The sequence below is a fragment of the Aethalodelphis obliquidens genome, unplaced genomic scaffold (assembly GCF_003676395.1).
Source record: "Aethalodelphis obliquidens isolate GAN/ISIS:26980383/991018 unplaced genomic scaffold, ASM367639v1 scaffold1, whole genome shotgun sequence".
Taxonomy (NCBI): domain Eukaryota; kingdom Metazoa; phylum Chordata; class Mammalia; order Artiodactyla; family Delphinidae; genus Aethalodelphis; species Aethalodelphis obliquidens.
In genome coordinates this window covers 16,856,335-16,867,257 of record NW_020837945.1, presented here as the reverse complement: position 1 = coordinate 16,867,257, position 10,923 = coordinate 16,856,335, and the positions used below count along the sequence as shown (strand labels likewise).

The following is a 10,923-nucleotide window of genomic DNA, read 5'->3' as shown; positions in this document are numbered from 1 at the left end:
TGAACCTTTGTCTGCTCCAAACTCTGATGTTTCAGTTTGTTTGGTCTCATTGCGTGTTGGGCACATGAACTTGCACTAACACACTCGGAGCTAGATATTTGGAATTTCCATGCAAAAATATTTAATACTTTCTCTAGTCAGCTATATTAGGTACAAAATGTCTGCATGGATTAGCATCCTAGGCGATGCATCAACTCTTAGTTGACTCTCCCTTGTTCTAGGTGTGGCTGCCACTGCCATTGTATCTTGCACTTTTCTATGTGGACCAAGACCATCAAATGAGTTTTTAGAACATAGGTAACTCTTACAAGTTTGAAAGATTTAATTGAAGTTAGTTCATATACTATATGGGGAAGTTTGAGAGAAATTTAATATTCAATTAGCAAGTAATTTCAATACTATTTCATTTTTTATTACTTTAACTTGCATTAATTTTGTCTCAATTTTAATCCCTGATTCTCCAAATTTTTCAGTGGTTTCTTTGGATAATAGGTATATTTTGGAATGTACACATGAGTTTTCAAAAGGAAAATAAAATGAAATATGATATTCTTCTTTGAAGTACATGTAAGTCAAATAAAATCAATATGAATTTCCATGTTAGTCCAGATTAATTGGAAAAAGACAAGATATTTTCAAACTTACTTTAAACATAGAGTAGATTTTCCTCTCAGGATAGCTTTTCATGATTTTTGTCCCCGGGAGAGAATGTGCCATGCTATGATTAAACCTCGTGAACCCTTGACCCTGGTACATATAAAGACAGCAAGAAGCAGGTCCCGGTTATTAAAGAAATCTTGACATAGACACATTCTTTCTTTTATAGTAAGAAACAAAAAAGGTTTTCTTTACTCTGAGGAGAGACTATTAAAGCTGAATATTACAATGTTCTCTAAGGGGGAGAAAAGTTCATTTTCACACTCCAAGGGACGTGCATGTTTCACTCTATAATTTTTTCACATAAATTACACTACATTGAGACTATTATTTGTGATGTTATAAAGAACAATAAAAAGTAAAAGCAGAATAAAACTATTAAGGATACGGACTGTTAAGTATTCTTATAAAAGGAAGAATCAGAAAAATTCCTGTTAGACTAGCTTCCAAATCTTACTGTTTAAATTATTATATGTAGGTGCCATGTAAAGTTATAAAGGGTAAAAATCAGGAAATTTTTCTGTTACAAATTATTCAAGCATTTATCATGTGTGGAAATAATTTAATTCACTGCAAATGACATGGACTAAAATGCAGACTACATTTACTATCAATCTTTATTTGAGGAAGATGAATTTTGTGATGCTATAAAATCATTATTTTATATATGATTTTGTGTAAATATATGTCATTTAAGAATTAAATATATGTCATTTAAGAATGTTTCTTCCTTATTTCCTGTTGTAGTTTTATTTCCAAAGATATGGAAAACCCATACAAATAAGAAATGTTGTATTGATTTTTCTGTAACACAACTGTATAGTGACATGTTTGATTTGTTATTTATAGTGATTTATAATGATATTAGTCTTTTTCATGACTTGTGATGATATCACAAAATATTTGTTTGCTTGCCTATATTTTGCTTTTCAGACAGCCTTGGAAAGAAGGAAAGGAAGAAAAAAGAAGTGGAAGGAAGGAAAGAAGGAAGGAAAGACGAAGGAAGGAAGGAAGGAAGGAAGAAAAACATTAACATTTTGAACAGGTTCAGCTATTACTGAAACTGATAATTTCTAATCTTAAATTGGGGCAAATGGCTAGATTGCAGAGTGATGCCATCATTGGGCATTATGAATGCAAGACTGAACAATTAACAGCCACCCCTCAGACAGAGGACCAGGTGCTGGGTCGACTCTTTCTGGATGTTGTAATCAGAAAGAGTGCGGCCATCTTCCATCTGTTTGCCTGCAAAGAGGAGCCTCTGCTGGTCAGGGGGATGCCTTCTTTATCCTGGATCTTGGACTGCACATTCTCAGGCTCCCTGGGCTCCACCTCCAAGGTGATGGTCTTGCAGGTCAGGGTCTTCACGAAGATCTGCATACCATCCGTCAGACACAGGGAAAGAAAGAAAGGGAAAAAGAAAGAAAAAAAGAAAGAGAAAGAAGGAAAAAAGGAAAGAGGAAAGAAGGAAGAAAAGAAGAGAGAGATGGAGTAAATTATTAGACAGTAAAAATACTGACATTTATGTGATTTTGCCAGTTATAGGTGGCAATTATAAAAATACCAATTTCTCTCAAAATCAGTCCAAAACTACTGAGTAGCATCAAACAAGAATCAGACAAAGGGGCAAACAGCTCTTGAGAGATCCTGCTTTCTTGTACATATACACAATATTTAAAAATAAACAGGTCAGGGCTTCCCTGGTGGCACAGTGGTTGAGAGTCCGCCTGCCGATGCAGGGGCCACGGGTTCGTGCCCTGGTCCGGGAGGATCCCACATGCCGCGGAGCGGCTGGGCCCGTGAGCCATGGCCGCTGAGCCTGCGCGTCCGGAGCCTGTGCTCTGCAACGGGAGAGGACACGACAGTGAGAGGCCCGCATACCAAAAAAATAAATAAATAAATAAAATAAATAAATAAACAGGTTAACAAAAATCTACAAGGGAAATTGTATTCTTTTCCGAAGCACACTTTATCCTAGCATACTAGCTATCCTTGACTTCATGTTTCAGAAGTGCTAGTGCCCTGTTATTCAAGGGAATGAATTTGCAGATGACAAAGTAAGAACTGAATGAATACGTTGGCATCCCAAAGTAGTTAGGACAATTTTCAACTATTTAACATAATTTGCTTTTTTGAAATTCATGTTCCTTCTTAACACCCAAAAGCAAAAAGACCTTTGGATTCTGCATTTGATTTAATTAGTCTCAAGCTGCTGTAAAGGTCATATTTTAGTCTCTCAGTCACATTAAAATGGAAGTAAGTAAAATCATAGGACCCACAAGCAGACAAGAATCTAATGTACTGATATAAAATGATCTTTGTTATTACAAATAAAAAAAAAAGTAGTTACTCATCTTCTTAGAGAGTCACAAGAATGACCCTTTATATTAAATCATTACACAAAATATCAGTCAACAATATTTTTTGTTATTTTATGCAAGTTTGATCTAGCTCTATTTTGCTGAATTTGCATTATATTTCTTCTTTCACTTCCCTCACTAAATGAAAAGAAAATAAATCATTTCACTATTGAAGCATACACAGAGAAAAATAAACTCGCCTCTTTACTAACCTAGCCATTGCAAAGTCACCAGTTGCTGGATATTTGATTTCTATAACATATCTAAAGTGTTTTTTTTTTTTTTTTTCTTTTTTTCCAACAAAGAAAACCTTTTGGAACTGAGATGTGGTACACTGGAACTAATCTGGGATTACATTTGCTGTTTCTGTAAAAGTATTTTATATTTGACATTCCAATAAACATTTTTGTTTCTGCTTCAAGGTGACTTAATCATTTGAGGCCTTTAGCCTTCATAAGAAATGAAGGCATGCCAGCATTTCTGTAATTTTCCGGAGTCCATTTTTGTCACATGCCTGTATTTATTCTTATTATACTCACTAGCTCAGATGATTACCTGGGAGATGAGGTGAATACCTGGGAGAAAGAGAAAATTAATTCAAAACATAATAAAAGTAAAGGAACTAATGAAAACACAAAACTATGTACCATACTAGGAATCCTGTTCCATTATAAAGTTTACTTGTTCCTTTTGGTATGTATGAGTGTTAACATTTTCCAGCAACTGGATGAGAGTGTCTCTTTTATTAGTACTTCTATCCTTTGCATTAGGAAAAAAATATTTTCTCCAAGAAATATTTGGTTCTAGAAATCTGTTTTGATATGTATTATAATACATAACACAAAAATAAAATAATTTACATTCTTATTAAAAGTTTCAGCCTCATTTCTTCACATATAGACACAAATATTAAAATGATAGGGTTATATTTCAAGTTCTTTTTAGTCTCAGAGAAGGTTAAATAAATTATATAAAATATTGTGAAAGAATCATTGCTCATTATAAAAACTATATAAAAATGTGTTATCAAGCCACAACAGCAGTTCTTTCTCTATTCCTTTTTTCATTTGAAACCTATATGTACAAACTATTACAATACCCCTTGTGGAGTCCAATTAAAGTTCTGCTCCATTACAGACCAGAATCCTTTCACTATTAAGAGATCAAAAGCATTTGTCTCCTTGTGGCAAATGTAAATTTGATTACCTAATGCTAAAGAAGATTTGCTGGCAAAGGAAATGGATATGTTGGCAAAAACCATAAGAAGACTCTTCTCTTGACAGTGTGATTTGCAAAGCTACTTTTCCATTACCTTTTTCTTTATAATGTTACCAGTAACTTTTCAGTGCAAATGCTTGAATTGAGAAGTTAGCATGAGACCCATCACAGATCATAGGTGTATTTTGCTAAAGGAAAGATTTAGAATGACATCTTTTTTTTCTATTGACACTCTTTCCAACAGCTTACATAGTGACTGAAAAGGTTTTTACATCATACCTTTGTTAACATTAGATATCTAAGTAGTTTTGTTTAAAAAGCATAGAAAACCAATATTAAGGTTAGTAATTAACATAAATTGTTTGTTTAAACATATTCAGAAAAGTTTATATGCATACTAAAGTACCAAGGTATGATTCTGATGTTCTAAAGTACAGTATTTTGTGCACATATGGAAGTGGGATCAAGGAAGAGATTAGGCAATGTCTAGAAAATTGCCAGTGGGTTAAACACATTGAAATAATTTACCATAAAAAAAACTATTTATTAATTTCAGTTTAACTATTATAAGAAAGTCATTTTAAAGATACAAATCTCAATTATGAACAGACAAGAGATAATAGCTTATTTTAGAGTGTGTAATAGAGAAATACACAACTGTTTTATATATGGCTTGTACCATAATGCCTTCTGGCCTTGCCACTCATAAGAGTTATTACCCAAACCAGGAATATCATTCTTAACCCTTCACATCTCCTCAGTTTTCCACATAGAAGCAAACACTTCCACATTTTCTGATTTTTTTTGTATTCATTTGATATTTATCTCCATATTCCTAACTGTATAAGAAAGAATTAACTCAATAGATGTGGGTGTTCAAATCATTCACACTCTCCCAAAATGCCAGTTTTCAGGACTGACCTTTGGCCAGCTCTTGAAAATTAAGCACTGGGCACTGGAAGTAAGGAAAATAGGGACACTTCTACTTTTACCATTTGGTTCCTAGAATCTCATGGTCTATCTTATTAGTTAATGACCATTGAGTCAAGAAGGTACATTCTGTATCACAAAGGACATCATTCATATAATGAATATTACCTTCAAGACTCTGCTTAGCTTCACTTTTAAAAATTATTACAACACTTTCCCAGGTCACCTCTTTTTGGATGATGTGGTATTAGTATGCAATGGCTTGTGTCCATTGCTATACCTCTTTCACCATAAAATAGGCTCCTTACCTGAGGTTACATAATACAGAATTGTGTATCAGAGTATCTGTGAATCCTCAGGTAGTAAGTAGTGCTATCCTATGCACTGGGAGCAAGAAAAACAAACTTTCACCTGAGTCCAATGGCTGACCTTTTAGGAAAGGATCCAGAATAATCAATTTGCAACCAAGGAGTTGGTTGGTGTCTTCAAGGGAGTGTCATATCGAGGCAGCAGCATTGGTTTCTGATGACAGCATAATGGATATTTTGCATCAGCAATAGCTATATCAGCCTCTGTGAGAAGGAGTCCATGCTGTTGAGGTTGTCAGCAGCCACCATGGCTACCTCTAAAATAAGCCAATTGTGCATGTGCAGGGTTGGCCTGAAAAAGATGCTGGCTGACCCTTGCTGAGCCAATCATCCTATTCTCCCAGTTGTTTAAGGTCTACTCTCAGTGGGTGTCTCAGATAACAATTCACACACTTTCTACCCAACCCCATGTGTTCATCTACATGATTTTTCTTTTCTAAAATCAAGGAAATCAATTTAATGAAGACCAGTGTCTATTCCACTCTTGAATCTCACTCAAGTACTGTGACTCTGTCATTGCTCTTTTAGTTCAAAGTACTGGGATTCCTCCCTTGATCTTCCCTTTCTGCTCTTGTTAGATCCTGCATATCACTTTTTGCCTGTTCCTTTCATCTTTCCCACAACTATGTTAGTAGATTATTGACTATATGCTCCTCATTTGAACATCTGAGGTGAAATCTGATTCCAGACATACCCCTAACAAATATAGGCATATTTGAACAAATATTTAAGGGAAGTTATCTAGGAGAAGATTATTTTGGACAAAGGCAACAGCAAGATCAAATACTCTGAGATTATAGCTTTCCTGGATATTTAAGCAACAAGAAGGCTAGCATGGCCAATTAGAGCAACCAAGAAGTTGAGCAGTAAGAGGTAAAGCCAGAGAATAAATGGGGTCTGATAACTCACTACTCCTGGCACTCCATTCCTCTGGTTCCAAAATCCAGCACAGAATTCTGCTGACCACATTAGTCTAACTAGCTCAGACAAAAGTTGTCATAGAACAGGTAATGTTTTTGTTCTAGCATCTAAATCAGGGGTCTGAAAATGATGGCCCACTAGCAAAGTCTGGCCCAGCCTCCTGTTTTTGTAAATAAATTGCTACTGGAATACAGCCAAGAATGTTCATTTACCAAGTACCTGTTGTGATAAAAGCAGCATGGCTCACAAATTCTAAAATATTTATTATCTGGGCCTCTACAGAAATAGTTTCCTGACACCTTGTCTCGGTGATAGAAAATATGCCATCCTCTTTAATCAGCAAAGACGTAAAAGACAGTGTATGATTTTGTAAATTTTCCCCTGACCTCAATCTTATGGCTTAGGTCTGAGTTTCTGTTTTAGTAGAGGACTGAACACCTCAGTCCCTACTTTCTCTTCTCAAATGTTAATTGTCATTTGTGAAAGGACACACTTTCTGTCTGTGGCCTTGAATTCTTGGCTAATACCCTCTCCTTTCTAGAGGACTATACTCTCTGACTGTCTTAGAATTTTCTGAGTGCTTATCTGGAATTCAAACTTCTGTTAAACTTTGGCACCTTATGCTTTTATTTTCAAAAGGGCAGTGTCTGCCCTTTCAGTTCTACAGGGTGTAGGGTGATTTGATCTCTGTGTCTTTCCCACTCTGCCTTGTTTTGCTGCAGGTAATTAGACAAGGTCCTAAGCAGACACTGAGTCTGCTTTGTTTAAAGATATTATTCCATTCCTATAAAAAAAAAAAAAAACCCAATAGAGTGTAACTTGGTTTTGGTACATTCTTGCCAAGTTAATCCAATTGAGAAATCTACATGAAAATGTGCTTTCTGATTACTGTCTTGGCTACTCATGCAGGATTTTTTTTGAACAATTTTCCATTTTTACTGGCTTACCCAGAAGTACGATCAATGGAAACCACAGCTTCTTTGTTAGTTGTAAAGGCTTTGGAAATCTTAGTGAGAGTTATAATTGATGCACTCATAAACAACAAACTAAGAAAAAGTTAGTTGAGTAGTCATTCTAGAGCTGTAAAAGGACCTTAGTCTCTGTTGTTGTTTTTTAATCTGTGACCTGTCTAACAATTCTATCAAGACCATTATCAGTCATCATCATCCTCAACAAAACCAGAAGTTTATTCAGTTTCAGGAAATGGAAGCTGATAGAAATTGAATCCTTTGAACCCCTGATTTGAGATTATATTGATCTGACTCTAAAGTCTATCTCATAATATCATCAATTTTTATATAGATATTAATATTAGTGTGAAACAGGTCTCACAATTAAAGGAACTAGAGCCTAGAACTGTATTTGTAAGAAACCAAGACAATCTCACTTGATAACTTTACCTTATACAGTAATATTGGCTTCCAGTTGCCATAAGTGCTGCCACTGCCTGGTTTTGTTTCTTCAAGATAAAACAAAACATTTGCTTAACAAACAGAGTTCTCAGATTACAAGAGAACTCCTCAAATCAAACATATACATTGCAACTGTACTGCAAGATTTGTATGTGCAGGCATTTTCACTGAAATCACCAAATAAAATATATATTATCACATAAACTGTTCTTTATTAAATTGTTTACTTACAAACAAGCGTCAAGATGTCTCCATAATCTGACATTTAGCTAAGGGAGACAAATACTATTCAGAAATTTCTTTTTCTAGTTGCCTAAGTAATTTGGCTGTGATGAACATGAAGAAATCTAAGTTGCTAATTCAAACTTAAAAATAATTCTCTAAACACCAAACCTTTTTGTGTGGGCTGCAAATATGTTAATAAGTTGGCAAAATGATTAATGTTTTGTCTTTAACTGAAACATTTCAATTACAACAAAATATAAAATCTAGGGAAGTCTTTTTTCAATGCTAATATTTTTTGTTTTTAAAAATCCTTATACATATTTTGCTATTTGTTGAGGGAGAGGTTTAAGTGATTAGGGAATGATTAACCATGGCAAATGAAAAGTAGTTGTATAAATAGTGTATGCTTGCTTTGTGATGTTTCTAAGGGTTTGTAAAGAAAAGTATAAATTCAATGTCAATATTTTCCCATTTACAGATATGTGCTTAATTATGTGATGTTACATTAAATTAGCTAATATTATATAGAATTAATTATATTCCAGGTATATAACACACATCTTTTTTTCACTTGATTGATGTTTTATTCTTAAAAAATAAAGACAGTTGTCCCTATTTTACCAATGAGTATATTAAGGTTGAGGAATATAAGGGAGATGCCAAAAGTCAAAAAGCACTAGAATCAGACATAAATTAGTCAGACTACAAAGGCTAGGCCAATTTTCCTAGACTAGGATAGGTATTAAGTATTTTTATCTGAATTGCTTAAATATGGGCATCAAAATCCCAAGTGTATAATAATTTTAGTTTCTGTTTCTACATGTATGAAACTCATTGAGTGAATTTTCACAACTGAGAACAAAATGGTAAAAGAGAAAATTGTTTCTTTTCGGTTTCCTGTATAAATTCTGACCTGAATTTATTTTACAAACAGTTTGAATTTACCAGCATGTTGTAGCTCAGTAATTATGTTTTGGTACAGTGACTTTTACCTGCAATCTGCATTTTATAAAAGACATTTCCATTAAAGGAAACAAGTTTTAATGAGTAAGCCACACAGAAATTTTCATCTCACACTTAACAATGAATACTACTGTTCTTATAATTTGCACTTCTCAGTCATAAGACATCCCTTTGTGGTTGTCATAATTGGTCTAATGAATTTCTAAAAATAAATGAAAGTCTAATTTGATCCAGCACCCATGAACAATCCACTTATTCATACAATTCACTGACCTGCTCTGAAGACAAACCATGCCAAAATGAAGTCATGCTTTTCTACTAAGTGTGTTGCCTCAGTGAGAGCTTTTGAATGGCCTGTTCTTAGGTTTATAGTGGGGATTTCCAGTGACAAAGAAACACAATTTGATCTCATAACCCTAGACAACACAGACTTATTTTAAATGACAGAAACTTAAGATTGGAAGAAAATCTGAGTCATTCTACCATCAGAGTTTTCCACCCAGTGGAAAACTTACTGATCCTCTTGGATTTGGTCAGTTTAGGGACATGACAGGATACTCTACAGGTGGCAAAGTTAAGCATTCAAAGCATTTCTCTAGCTAGGCACAAATCAATACCTCTGAATGTCTAGCATACCTTATCACATAATTATCCATCCAAAGGTTCCCAAGCAAATGTTCCTTTTTTTTATTTTTTTTTACATTGATACTCATTAAAGACCTTTGAAAGAAGGACACTTTTTATTGTGTTAAGACACTAATCTCTGGTTAAGATTGTGTGTGAGAGAGAGAGAGAAAGAGAAAGAGTCAGAGCGAGAGTGAGAGAAATAGAGAGATAAATGTGTGTGTGTGTTGGGGGGCATTTGTGATACATAATCAAATGATAAGTTTACAAGAGAGATTTATCACAGATCATCTGTATTTTTCATAATTCCTTGAATGGTGGCTAAAGGTAAAGAATGTCCTTGTTCTGTATTTCATCTTTGGCCACCAATATAATAGCATCAGTTTTCACATTGCTTTTGAACACTAATCATACTACAGTAAAAGATGAAAATTCATTGAATGTTTTCTCTAAGAATAAAATTCTCTTACACTAGCAAGAATTTTGTCAATAATTTTCACTAGTGTCTGTCACCAGCCAGAATTTTGTCAATGATTTTCCAAAATCAGATTCCACAATTTGACCTTCTATATGACACTCACCCACCAAAACCTTCAAGAAGGGATAATGTTAAGATTGAGACATAGGGCATAATGAAAAATTTTAAAAACTGAATGATTTCTTCTTGACAGTTGTAGAAATTGGAGAAAGCCCACATTTTTCTCTTTATCAATTAAAATATGCTTTTAATGACAGTAAGGATTATGAGAATATTATGGACAATTGTGTGTCAAAAAATTTGATAACCTAGATGAAACGGATAAATTCCTAACAGTACATAAATTAACGAATATGACTCAATAAGAAATAGAAAATCTCATAGTCCTATAATAATCACATAGCCTGAACCAATAATCAAAAGTTCCCCAACAAAGAAAAGCCCAGGATCAGATGGTCTCACTGGAGAACTCTATTAAACTTTTAAAAAAGAATTAACAGAAATCCTTTTCAAATTATTCCAAAAATAGAAGAGGGGGATACGCTTCTTAAATGATTATAGAAGGCCAGCATTATCCTGATAATAAATCTAGACAGAGACTTATAAAAGAAAAAAGGAAATTACAAACCAATATCCATTATGAATATACATACAAAAAGGAAATTAATAAATGATCCCATTTACAGCATCATCTAAAAGAACAAAACATCTCAGAATAAATTTAAACAAAGAGGTAAACAATTATACACTAAAAACTACAAAACGCT

General features: G+C 34.0%; 1 long non-coding RNA gene across 1 annotated transcript in view; it reads right to left on the bottom strand.

Annotated features, from left to right (window-relative positions):
- Positions 1-1,746: 1,746 nt before the first annotated feature.
- LOC113614837 (uncharacterized) overlaps positions 1,747-10,923 on the bottom strand; it is a 28,827-nt gene continuing 19,650 nt past the window's right edge. Inside the window, exon 3 of the long non-coding RNA XR_003430870.1 lies at positions 1,747-1,959. This is a non-coding gene — a long non-coding RNA (uncharacterized LOC113614837). The remainder of the gene's footprint in view (positions 1,960-10,923) is intronic.